Source organism: Onychostoma macrolepis, chromosome 03, assembly GCF_012432095.1.
Source record: "Onychostoma macrolepis isolate SWU-2019 chromosome 03, ASM1243209v1, whole genome shotgun sequence".
Lineage (NCBI taxonomy): Eukaryota > Metazoa > Chordata > Actinopteri > Cypriniformes > Cyprinidae > Onychostoma > Onychostoma macrolepis.
This window is the reverse complement of record NC_081157.1, coordinates 11,103,494-11,116,148: the sequence shown is the minus strand read 5'-3', so window position 1 is coordinate 11,116,148 and position 12,655 is coordinate 11,103,494. Positions and strand designations below refer to the sequence as shown.

Sequence of the window (12,655 nt, the reverse complement as noted above, 5' to 3'; positions counted from 1 at the left end):
TCGCTGCATAAACGCCTTGGAGAGCCGCTTCTGGGACGCTTCAGAAACGTGCTGGTATAAACCCAACACAAGCATTGACTCGAGCGGCCGTGATCAACTCCGCTTCCCGTGTCGGAGCCATAATGCGGAGCGCGAGTGAACGCGATCATTCCTAGTCTTTACTACTAGTTTTAACGCGAATAAACATGACAGAACATCTCATGCCTCATGTAATTGCTCAATCAGTGTTTCAACCACAGAAAGACAAACAAAACAGCATGGAAATAAAATGTCACGTAGCATTTCATTTACCTCAGCAAGTCATCAGTGTCCACAGCTCGTTAGTTCACTAGAGAAATGAAGTCTAGAGAGGAGCATTTCGCAAAATATTACACCATATTCTCATATTTTACCTTACCTGATAGTCTTAATTATTTAAATGTACGTTTAAATCGATCTGTTATGAAACATGCTATGACAGCCAGTGTGTAATTGAATATATTTTAACAAATAGCCTAGAAATTAATTTAAAAAATGAGTGCAAAAGCTGAGTGTTGATCATCTATTTTAAGTTTAAGCTTGGGTTAAGTTGTTAGGCCTAATTGTAACCTTATGATGTAAAAGGGCTCCTATAGTTTTAAGCATAAGCTGAGGTAGATTTTTAATCACTAAGAAAATTTTAACTATAACTGAATGTATGTAAAGAAAGAGCAACTTGTTCAATAAACCTTAAAAAACAAAAAATTAAAATAAAATCCCCCTGCTGTACCGAAATCATACCGAACCGTGACGTTAAAGCCGAGGTACGTACCGAACCGTCATATTTATGTACCGTTACAACCCTAATATATATAAACATTAAATGTTGTTTTTATTAAACATTAAAACAACATTAAATTCAAACTTAAACAAAAAGCAAAATATAAAGGCTTAATATTATTTATTATTAGTTATAGTTATTTTAATATATTATTATTAGTTTAACAAAAGAGATAGTTCATTAATATGATCACAAATTACAGTAACAATGGCAAATGATTCCATGTACTAATGTAACAGGTTTAAACAAAAAAGCAGGCATGGAGGTATGTATAATTACAATTTAAAGACCATGTCGTGTGATGTGTGCTTGGGGCTTGGTTTCAGTTCAGTGTCGGAATCTGGATACTTGCGTTTTGTCTTTTGTCGTGAGCGCATGGAGGGGGTTCTTTATCAGTTTCATGTGCTCTTGTGTTGTGTTTTTTGTTTGAGCACAGGGCCTTTGACCTTGTTTCACAGGCCATGTGCTATTGTGATATGTTCATTGCATTGTCTAGTCTTGTGTGTTTTGTTGAACACATGGCTTGTGTTTTTTACGTGTAACTATAGCAAATTAAAAAGTAAGCATAGAGGGAAAGAAAGTAGTAAAAGCAAAATGCCCACAGATAAACAAAGTTGCACATTTCAACAGCTTTATTTGGCCCTTACTGGAGCTTAAATGGAAGACTTCAGATTGAAGAAGAGTCTCTTGCTGTTTTCGTTTCAGCTATATTCTTGCACACTTAAAAAGTTTTGATTCTTTATTAGACTGTAAATTGCTGATGTACTCTGGGTAACAAACGGCACCAAAATATTTTAAAATGTTTTTAATAGTTCAAATCACATCAAATCAAATGATTAAAAGACTGGTAAATTACCCCAGTAAATTATAGTCCAATTGCTCTCACATCATTTATGTGCAATTCACCTGTTTGCTTAAGCTGTTTAGTATATCATTTGGTAGCACTTTATTTTAGGGTCTCTTAACTAGTTGCTTATTAGCATGCATATTACTAGAATATTAGCCATTTATTAGTACTAATTAAGCACATATTAATGCCTTATTCTACATGATCTTATTCTACATCCCTAATCCTACCCAATACCTAAACTTAACAACTACCTTAGTAACTATTAATAAACAGCAAATTAGGAATTTATTGAGGGAAAAGTCATAGTTAATGGTGAATAAGTGTTCCCTATTCTAAAGTGTTACCTATCATTTATAATTTAACATGTCAGTAATTCATAGGATCTATGCTAGTAGAATATTAAGAAATGACACAGCTCACAGCAAAAAGGGTGGATGTAAACTCCCAGGCTGGATGTGCCCCACTAATGTGCCAGTGGCTAGGACAAAGAGGTGATGAAGAAGCAGGTGTGGATCTGTTTATGTGCAGGCAGTCTTGCACTAACAAAGTTATCTGTTACATCATGAAGACAAGAACAAATGAGTCGATTTGGCAGCTTGATTTAAATAAAAGCCCTAAATAAATTACTTCTAATGTCAAAAGAAAATGGAAAATTAGATTTATCAATTCATGACCCCCTTTAGATATGATGTTACGGTTACCTAAAGAAAACCTACAAGTACTTTATATTTGGAGTATATGCGTTTTTACACTAGTAGTTTACTGAGAGTATACTTCAACGTGCATTCACTTCATATACAACCCGAATTCTGGAAATGTTGGGACGTTTTTTTTAAATTTGAATAAAATGACACATGAGCAAATATTTTATTAACAATAGAACATAGAGAACATAAATGTTTAAACGGAGAAATTTTACACTTTTATCCACTAAATGAGCTCATTTCAAATTTGATGCCTGCTACAGGTCTCAAAAAAAGTTGGCACGGGGACAACAAAGGGCTGAAAAAGCAAGAAATTTTGAAAAGATTCAACTGGGAGAACATAGGTTATATAAAGGTTTTAGAGCAACATATGCTCCCCTCCAGACGACGACTATTTCAGGGAAGGCCTTGTGTAATTCAGCAGGACAGTGCTAAACCACATACTGCAGCTATTACAACAGCATGGCTTCGTAGTAGAAGAGTCCGGGTGCTGAATTGGACTGCCTGCCGTCCAGAGCTTTCGCCTATAGAGAACATTTGGTGCATCATTAAACGAAAAATACGTCAAAGACGACCACAAACTCTTCAGCAGCTGGAAACCTATATCAGGCAAGAATGGGACCAAATTCCAACACCAAAACTCCAGAGACTCATAACCTCGATGCCCAGACGTCTTCAAGCTGTTTTGAAAAGGAGATGCTACACCATGGTAAACATGCCTCCGTCCCAACTATTTAGAGACCTGTAACAGGCATCAAATATGAAATGAGCTCATTTTGTGCATAAAATTGCTCAGTTTAAACATTTATCTATGTTCTATTGTGAATAAATTATTGGCTCATGTGATTTGAAATTCTTTTAATTTTCATTTTATTCTAATTTTAAAAAATGTACCAACATTTCCGGAATTCGGGTTGTACTAAAAAGGGGGCCAGTTTAGTTCCAAATAGTATTGAAACAGTACACATATTACTAGTCTGTTGTGCTTTGCCATTCATCTCAGCGCATGATGACTTTCAAACAAACCAAACATCAGACAACTACTTGATTGGCTGTGTGCTCAATATGTATCTTACACCCATCTGGGAACTATCCTATTTCTATGAAAACATCAGAAAATTTGTTCACAAGGTCATGGTTTTGCTCAAAGAGGACCAATTAGATTTTATCCATGCCAAGGCAAGCTTTCAGTCCTATTATAGGTTGCTCTTGAGTGTCTGCGATGTAGAATTCTAGCATGGCTTTGATCTCTGTATTTACATTGGATCTGGCTGTTGCGTGATATGGTTAAAGAGTTCTTCAACGTATCCTGACCATTGTGTTATTTGTTTTAACTGACAAAGACTGATGATATCTTGAATCTTGTTTTCTTGAATGATAATGACTTCTGCCCTGTGTCTAGTCTAAATCTTATTTTGGAGACTGTTAAGCCTGTCTCTATTTCCACAGAAGCTTGTTTATTTACCACGTTGCTGTGATCTTTTGGTATTGCATCAGTGAAGAGTTCCTGGGGGTTACAAAGGTCATAGTCTTGTTGTCAACAGTATGCACGTTCCTCTGTTTCTACGGTTGTTGTAATTCGCAAGCCATTGCAAAGTTGTTCGGTTTGCTACATTTCTTTCACTGCTTCCCCATGGCTGAGCATTTATCCTTGTCTCTGTGCACCTGCATGCAGAGCCTGCACATTGTAGGTCTTGTACTTACTCTACCACATTAACAGACAACATGGCGAATGTAGTACATCCAGATTGCATTCATACTATATATAGTACAACATACTCTTTTTGGAGTCGTCAAAAAATAACTTAAAAAAATACTTATTCAAATAAAACTACCTACTCAAGAGAGTATGTGATTCCGGACACAGCCTTTGTGATCTTCTTCACAAGGGGTGTCCACTCCTGCTCCTGGAGGCAGATTTTAGCTCCAACCACTTCCAGCTCGCTTGCCTGGAAGTTTCTAGTGAGTCTGAAGACCTTGATTACTTTGGTTCAGGTGAGCTTAATTAGGGTTGGAGCTAAATTCTCCAGGACAGCGGCCCTCTAGAAACAGGTTTGAACACCCCTGGTCTATTCTTTTTTTCACTACAGGGAATTCACCAGCATTATGGGTAACACGGTTCCACACATGGTATAACTAAAAATCATTACAGCTACTTAATCGTTACGGTCTCTTTTTCATTGTTATTCATGTATTGGACTCACATAGACTTTATATCTTTACGCATACTTTAATCAACAGTAAAGCAGTAGACAGCTTTGTAGCAATTAACACAAAAGGGAAATATATTTATAATCAATTATAGTTAGTTTATAATCAATTACAATTACTTATATCAGCGGCCAGAAGCAACTGCTGCAGAATTAATATTACAATCTGTTCATCCAGCAAACATTCAGTGTTAACAGTCTATCAGCTCCAAGAAATATTACTTTCCTGGCCACATAAAATATCTTTCTTACAGTACTAACAATATTGCAGCATGTAGCATAGATCAGCTCATTAAAGTGACTTCATAAGCAGTAAACAAAATCTAACTCAGATGCATAAAGTTTATTGAACTAATCTATGGATGCACAATAAATACTTACATAAATTACATGAATTAAAATATATCAAGTAGGAGTCCGTTTTCCAGTTAAAGCACCTTATTAAATGGGGTCAAAATTTATTGTCTTGTACATGCATTGGCTCCATCATTGAGTGTGCATCCAGATGCAGTTTAGCTCAAAGTCCTGATAGTGTCTTCTGTAGTTAGAGATGCTCAAGAAAGAGAGGTGGTGATGAGGTTGCGTTTAATTAAAAAAAAAAAAAAAAGAACTTTAGTGATTTTGTTCTGACAAGATTTGATGACAATTGTTGTCTGACTCTCACTCTGAGTGGAAAGTTCATCTGCTGGCTCCTTGGCAAAACGAAGTGTCCCATGTTGTTGAGACTAACCAGATAGTGGCCTTTAACTAACTACAGAGTTCACACCTCTTGAAACTGGCTTGTCCAATATAAAGCTGCAAATTTGAGCAGGAAAGCCCTCCCTCCCCCTACAGCTTATTTGCATAATCAGAGTTGCTGGCAGATTTGAGTGCCATAAAACTCTGATTTGCGTAACATGTCCCATTGAAGTTATGAAGATGTGGTATAGCCCAATATTCATGAAATTAAAAGAGGATCATTACATGCAGATTGGATTACATTAATTAATGATTCAGTCATTAAACATGCATTGCACATGTGGGTTATGACACCAGATGGCATGGTTCAAACGGTGGTTGTGCCAAGCAGTACAGCTTACTTCATATAGTTGTGCAGCAGCTATAGTAATTTGATAGCCTACATAGTTTAAATAACACATTTCAGGAAAAGTATTAATTTTACTGATTATTGACTATATGAATTAATGCATGTTTTTGAGGTATTTGTACTTGCGTCAAGCTGCAGGACACCCAAAGGTGACCAACTAGTGAATGTTTACATAAATCAACAATAAAATTACACGCATACAGACAGTTTTGTATGATTCACCAATTCAATGTACGAAATAAAGCGCTTCAACATTGTAGATAAAAAGTATTTGCAAAATGAATGCAAATGGAATATATATATAGTCCATCCCATATCTCAACCTGTCCTCCAACCAATACGCCTGTATAGGTCGTTTGTCCAAATCCCTGAAATATGACCCATCAGAGCCAATACTGGAATTGTGCTCCTATCAGCAACAGGACATTTTCATATTAATGTTTTGTACTCTTTTATGCGTTATAATTCGGGTTTCGTGTAGATCAGTTGGTAGAGCATTGCGTTATACAACAATATATAATCATGTGATCATGCGATCATGGGTTCGTTCCCAGAGAACGCATGCCCTCATAAAATGTGCACTAAAAATCATGATTTTGCATGATTTCTGTAAGGGGTAGGTTTAGGGGTGAGGTTAGGTGTGGTCATTCGTACAAATTAGCCACCTAGTAAAATATGTACGAATTACCGTGAGATCGGTGTAAAAAGTCCACACATTGCATTTAAATAAACACGCATTTTGATTGGTATTGACAGTCATACGTCATTTCATGATGACAGACTCAACACAACACTGTCATTATTTTTAAGCACGCTAGAGGGCGCTTAACTTTAAAACGTAAATATAGGTCGTAATAAGGCACTTGCACAAACAACCTATAGGGTAGTTTTTTTGTTGGAGGACAGGCTCCCATATATACATTCCTTCAACTGACATTTTGGCGTGTAATGCAATCACATTCAGACACGTCTGAATTTATTGTCCAAATAGTTTTTGAGGCCACTGTATGTATAAGTAGTTTTTAGATTCATTCTTTCTAAAGTGATCTTATGTGCATGTGTACCTAAAATAACTTATAGCATAAAGTGTTTTATGGGTTATATTAACTAAGACAAGCAATAATTTTAACATCTTACCTTAGTATAAGATATAATCCGTGGTAGTTGCCTTGAAAATTATGGTCTAAGAGATGGACCCTGCACAGGCAAAAAAAAGTTTTAGTATTCACATATTTCATGTTACAAACATGAAAAAGACCATCTCCAAAATAAATGTCTAAAAAACCCTTTGGGAGGATTCAAACCATGTATTTTATGGTACTGGTAGTCCATTTCTGTAAGCAAAGGAATGGAAAGTATGTATGTGTTGATGCTATGTTTGTGTGAGACAGCTCAAACACTGATTATTAATAGTGCACACATGCTCAGTGCACTATAAATAAATAACCTGTAACAATATACAGCAGTGGGCAAAGGCAAAGCGTCTCATTAGAATAACTGACTTTTTAAAATAGTCCTCCACAACTCTTCATATTACTGTCTCGGGACAGTTGACGAATTTGTCACTGGCCCGATCGAGCCACTGCTGCGTCATCGCAAATGTGCACGTGTTTTAAGTCTTGCCAAAGTGAAATTCAAAGAGATTTTAAAGAATTCATGCAAGACGTTAAACATAACTACATACAATGCTCGCACACTGTGTTCTGTGTGTACAGCGCGCATTCTTGCACTTAAACAAATACATACAAAAGTATGTCAAAATAGCAGTCTTGGTGAGTACCTTTGTAGATTCAACAAATATTAATTGCTAATTACTAATTATTATTAGCTTTAACAATGCTTTGTTTACAATGGTTACCAATGTTACACTGTAAGTCCCATTGCTGGTGCATTTATTGTGCAGTCGGTGACAAATGTTCCCAGAATAAAGAAAAACATGGCACAAAAGGTAAATCAAAAAAGTAAATAAACTATACAATCTTTAAAAGTCCGTTCACTGCAATTGTGAACCAAGACACGAGCACAGCTCACTACACACAGTTGAGGCTAGAGCACATCACTCTCAAACAACTTCCCGCGGCCATTTTACATTCTAAGCCCCTCCTTCGGGAACGTACCACTCTATGGGTAAGTCCAGGCACAATTACCATATACAACCTTTAGCCATACAAACACATAGTACATACATAACCCCAAATACCAATACAGTTTTAAACACACAAGACATAAGCACGAAAAACTAACCAGATATACATTTGTTTCACTGCGGCTGTATGGACCCTTCTAATGCCGTCAAGAAAACATGGACCTGTCTGTTCAGGTGGCACGAATGCTAAGTTTAAAAGAACACTCCACTATTTTTGAAAATAGGCTAATTTTCCAACTCCAAGAGTTAAACAGTTGAGTTTTACCGTTTTCGAATCCATTCAGCCAATCTCCGGGTCTGGCAGGAGCACTTTTAGTGCAGCTTAGCATAGATCATTAGCCCCTTTTGCGCCGCTTTAGTTCCAGAACTAAAAGTACAGTACTAAAGTACTGAGACGATTTTGCGCAAACTATTTCCCAGTACCATTTAAAGGGTTGCATTCGCACCGACAGTGGGTACTAGGAAGTGACGTAAGCCGGTGTGCGAGGCGTTCAACAACGAAAACAAAGAAGAACAACGTTAACAACAGGAGGATGGAGGACGCTGTGATCGGAGCTGTGTTTTTGTTGTGTCTTGCGGGGTTTACAATAATGGACATGGGATGTCTACGTATACGTCAGGCGATTGAAAGATCGGAAAGGAATTCAAAATGTTCAAAAGTGCCTGCACTTCAGCGTCCGTCCATCTATCGCTGTTCTCCATTCTTGCGAAATTTGAAGTTGATGCGATGTTTACACAGTATGTGTTTACACGGTGTTTTAAATCATGGCGGGTGAGGGCGTTTTCGTACGCGTTTAGCCAATCAGCGTACACTTACGTCACGATAGTTCCTATGGAACTGTTTTAGACCCTACTCTGAAGTAGGAGCTAATTTAGTTCCTCCAAACGGAGTTCCGGGAACTAAAACAGTTCCTAGTTCCCGTGGTGCGAACATGCCAAAAAGTGGGTAGTTCCACAATTAGTTCGGGTACTATGAAAATGTTCCTGCAGTGCGAAAGGGCCTATTGAATCTGATTAGACCGTTAGCATCTCGCTCAAAAATGACCAAAGAGTTTAAATATTTTTCCTGTTTAAAACTTAACTCTTCTGTAGTTACATCGTGAACTAAGACTGACGGAAAATGAAAAGTTGCGATTTTCTAGGCCGATATGGCTAGGAACTATACTCTCATTCCGACGTAATAATCAAGGAACTCTGCTGCTGTACCATGGTTGCAGCAGGTGCAGTGATATTACACAGCGCCTGAAAATAGTTCCCAGCTATATCACCTAGCAAAGTTCCTTGATTATTACGTCGGAATGAGAGTTTTCTTTTTAAAGTTTTTATTTTCAAAAATAGTGGAGTGTTCCTTTAAATAACTCAATGTTTGTATAGCACAGGTTTGGCAATTGATGTTTCACTGCTGGTAAGTATATCTGTTAATCTGTATGAACTTCTATCAAATAAATGTTTTAACTGTATGAATGAGTCTTGTGGTTATTTGTACAGTGAACATATGTATATACAAAACTTATACATGCTGTCAGGTTATGTTAAATGGCAAAATCACACACTGAGCATGTACAAACTCCCCCATGAACACAATTCACACGTTAACCCAACACACACCAAACACATAATACACAACATTCATATGGTTCAAGCATTACATAAGTCCGTGTACAGATGTCAGTGCAGAGAGAGACATGTAGTGAAGAAGCAAGTTTTGAATTGCAACAGAATGAGCATCCTCTGATGATTGGTCTCATATGTGCCAAGTAGACCAATCGGTCATCTCTGTGGGCAGGCATTACAGTCAACCTCTCAATCTCCTGTCAGTTCAGACTTCCAGAGTTTTGCATCTGCAGCCGCAGCATAATAGAAGCTACTAAGAAAAAAATTTTTTTTAACTCACTAAAGGTGTACCCCTGCCTAATAGGGGTCAAAAACAGTGTTTCTTGCTGCACTGTTGGCAACGGTGACTTTTCTATTTCCTATGGTGGGTTAAATAACTGTAAAAGACATGTTGAGGTAAGTTCAGGTTTCAAGTTCAAGTTTAAACTAGCTGAATACCTGCAAGTTTACGTTACTGATGTTCTACGACATGAGGCAAAACTCTGCACACTTGTTTAAAACTGTAAGTAAATAAATTAATAAAAACAATACCGTGAGTAGATTGATAATAATATAAGTACATATTTTAATGCATGACCGGGTTCACATGGGAATTCTCTGGATTCTCCTTGTGCTCCTCTCCTACACCAGACACTCAAATTTTCATAAATCAGGAAGTGGTATATCAAAATAAAAAAAAATAAAAAAATATCAATAGCACAGTAGAGATATCCCTAGCGCAAATCGCAGCAGGTGTCCATCCCTCTCTCCCTCACAGACCTAATATCGTTCTTTAAAGGGGATCTCGCTCTGTCAGTGGAGCTGTTGGGAAGCTTTCCAGGGCTTCCGACCACATATCATACCTGCCTGCTTGTCAGGAATATGAATTATTTCATGCAAAATAATAAATTCATTAACACAGACTGCTATGACTTTGAGCCATCCAGTAAAATGCTCAAATCTGCAAAGCAAGTTACATCACAGTACAAGAAAAGTTTGTAAATGAACTGTATGCACAAAAGTTGCATTAACATTTATTTTAGCCATTTCTATTAAATGTTCTATTAAATTTGTTTACTTAAACATGTCATAGAACCTTGGGAGGCTTGGGGGGGGAGTGTGGGGGTTGGGGCAGCTGGTAATACCTCCCTGAAATTAGTTTTTGCAGGGTGGGATGTCTGTATTTGGTAAGGTAGTAGCTTTTGCTGTTTTAATTGGCATCTAAAATTTTGGTGTTATATGCTTATTTATTAGAATAAAAGATAATATGGGTCAAAAACAATGATAATAGCAACTGTATTATTTTTTGTGGCAGGGACAGTGAAAATATTTGACAGGGCAAGCAACAATTTGAACCACTGGCCCAACTGAGCTAGTAAAAAAAAACTCCTTAGCGTTGGGCCCTGCATTTGGATTAAGCAGGCCAAATATGGATTGCAGTTTTAATGACATTTTTCGGCATTCATTCAACAATAACAGTGTAAACGTTTTGGGCCCTATTGTAACGATCTAAGCGCATGGTCTAAAGCACATGGCGCAGGTGAACTAAGGGAGTGTCCGAATCCACTTTTGCTAATTTAACGACAAAAATGGGAAAAATGGTTGCGACCCAGTCTAAAAGGGTTTATTATATTCTCTTAATGAGTAATGGGTGTGTTTTGGGCGTAACGTGCAATAAACCAATCAGAGTCTCATCTCCCATTCCCTTTAAAAGCCAGTTGCGCTTGCACCATGGCGGATTCGCTATTTACACGGCGGAATTTGCAAACACAAAGACTGAACACGTCTCCAGAGAGGAAACGGAGCTGCTCGTGCGTGAGGTTAAAGCGCACAAGCAGACCATCTACGGGACAAGCCGGATTCCACCAAAGCTATCCATTATGACATGTAGGTATTTTTATATTTATGTACACAATAATAATCTTTTACATTTTAATCCTTAAATTTTTAATACTAAAAATGTTTGTGAGCTGCTGCGTGTCCCTGTGTGCAATAAGCAAAGTGTACATGCGTTGTGGACCTGCCTATAGGCGCATGTTACTAAAGTAAAAAAATACTGCGCCACTGACTTCAGACCAGGTTTCAGTTTGTCAATGGTGCAGTCTATTTCACTTGCCTCAAAATAGCAACGTGCTAACAATGCACTTGAACACACCTCATTTTCAGACCAGCATGCCCATGGGCACACAATTGGGTGCAAATGCATTTGTTATTTAAACAACATTGTGCAGGATGTGAAAATAATAACTGTGTCGGGCTGAAACTAAGAAAAAAAGTCTTATTTCTTTCTCTGGCTCATTTCCTCTTTCTCTCTCTATCTCAGTTTCTTCACATCAACTTCATATGTGACCCTGTACCACAAAACCAGTCATAAGGGTCCATTTTTGATCATCTGGAAGCTGAATAAATAAACTTTCTAGTGATGCATGGTTTGTTGGAATAGGACAATATTTGGTCGAGATACAATTATTTGAAAATCTGGAATCTGAGGGTGCAAAAAAAAAAAAATCTAAATATTGAGAAAATCACTTTTAGAATTGTCCAAATGATGTTCTTAGCAATGTCAGCAATCTCTGTCAGTGCAGCAGGTTTGTGAGACTTCCCTTCATTTTTAGGCCCTATACCCCATAGTGGCTTAAGTAATATGTACTAAGAACTTTTTTCATAGAGCCTATACGGTCACTACAATGAAAATGATTAAAGTGGATAAAATAAATGACACGCACAAATACACACACATACATACTGGTTTCCATTTGTTGTGGGGACCTTCCATGGGCGTAACAGTTTTTCTACTATACAAACTGTATTTTTATCCCCTTATCCCTCTATCTATGTAGGGCACTTCAGACTGAGAACAATCATGGCCGCCATAATGAAGGGTCATTCCAAACCAAAGTGTTCAAAACTGGCCACTTAAAAGGGTACTTTAGAATTAAGGATTCTGAACGGTACAACTGATGGACACAGCTCCCATGATTCTTTGCACAGATTTAACTGTGTGATGATGGCCCCTCCTTAAAGGGTTAGTTAACCCAAAAATGAAAATTCGTCAATAATTACTCACCCTCATGTCGTTCCAAACCTGTAAGACCTTCGTTCATCTTTGGAACACAAATTAATATATTTTGATGAAATCCGAGACCTTTCTGACCCTCCACAGACAGCAAGGATCCTAACATGGTCAAGGCACAGAAATTCAGTAAGGACACCATTATAATGGTCAACGTAACATCAGTGGTTCAACCGTAATTGAAGCTATAAGA

The 12,655-nt window shown here is 37.5% G+C and overlaps 1 protein-coding gene across 5 annotated transcripts in view; it reads right to left on the bottom strand.

Annotated features, from left to right (window-relative positions):
* The window catches only part of gprc5ba (G protein-coupled receptor, class C, group 5, member Ba), a 41,533-nt gene that overhangs the window by 15,242 nt on the left and 13,636 nt on the right, over positions 1-12,655 (bottom strand). For 2 of the 5 annotated variants that reach the window (XM_058769737.1, XM_058769739.1), the window contains exon 2: positions 6,788-6,847. The exons of the other annotated variants lie outside the window; for them this stretch is intronic. The gene's annotated coding sequence lies outside the window, so the exon portion shown is untranslated. The remainder of the gene's footprint in view (positions 1-6,787; positions 6,848-12,655) is intronic. 5 annotated transcript variants of the gene reach the window in all.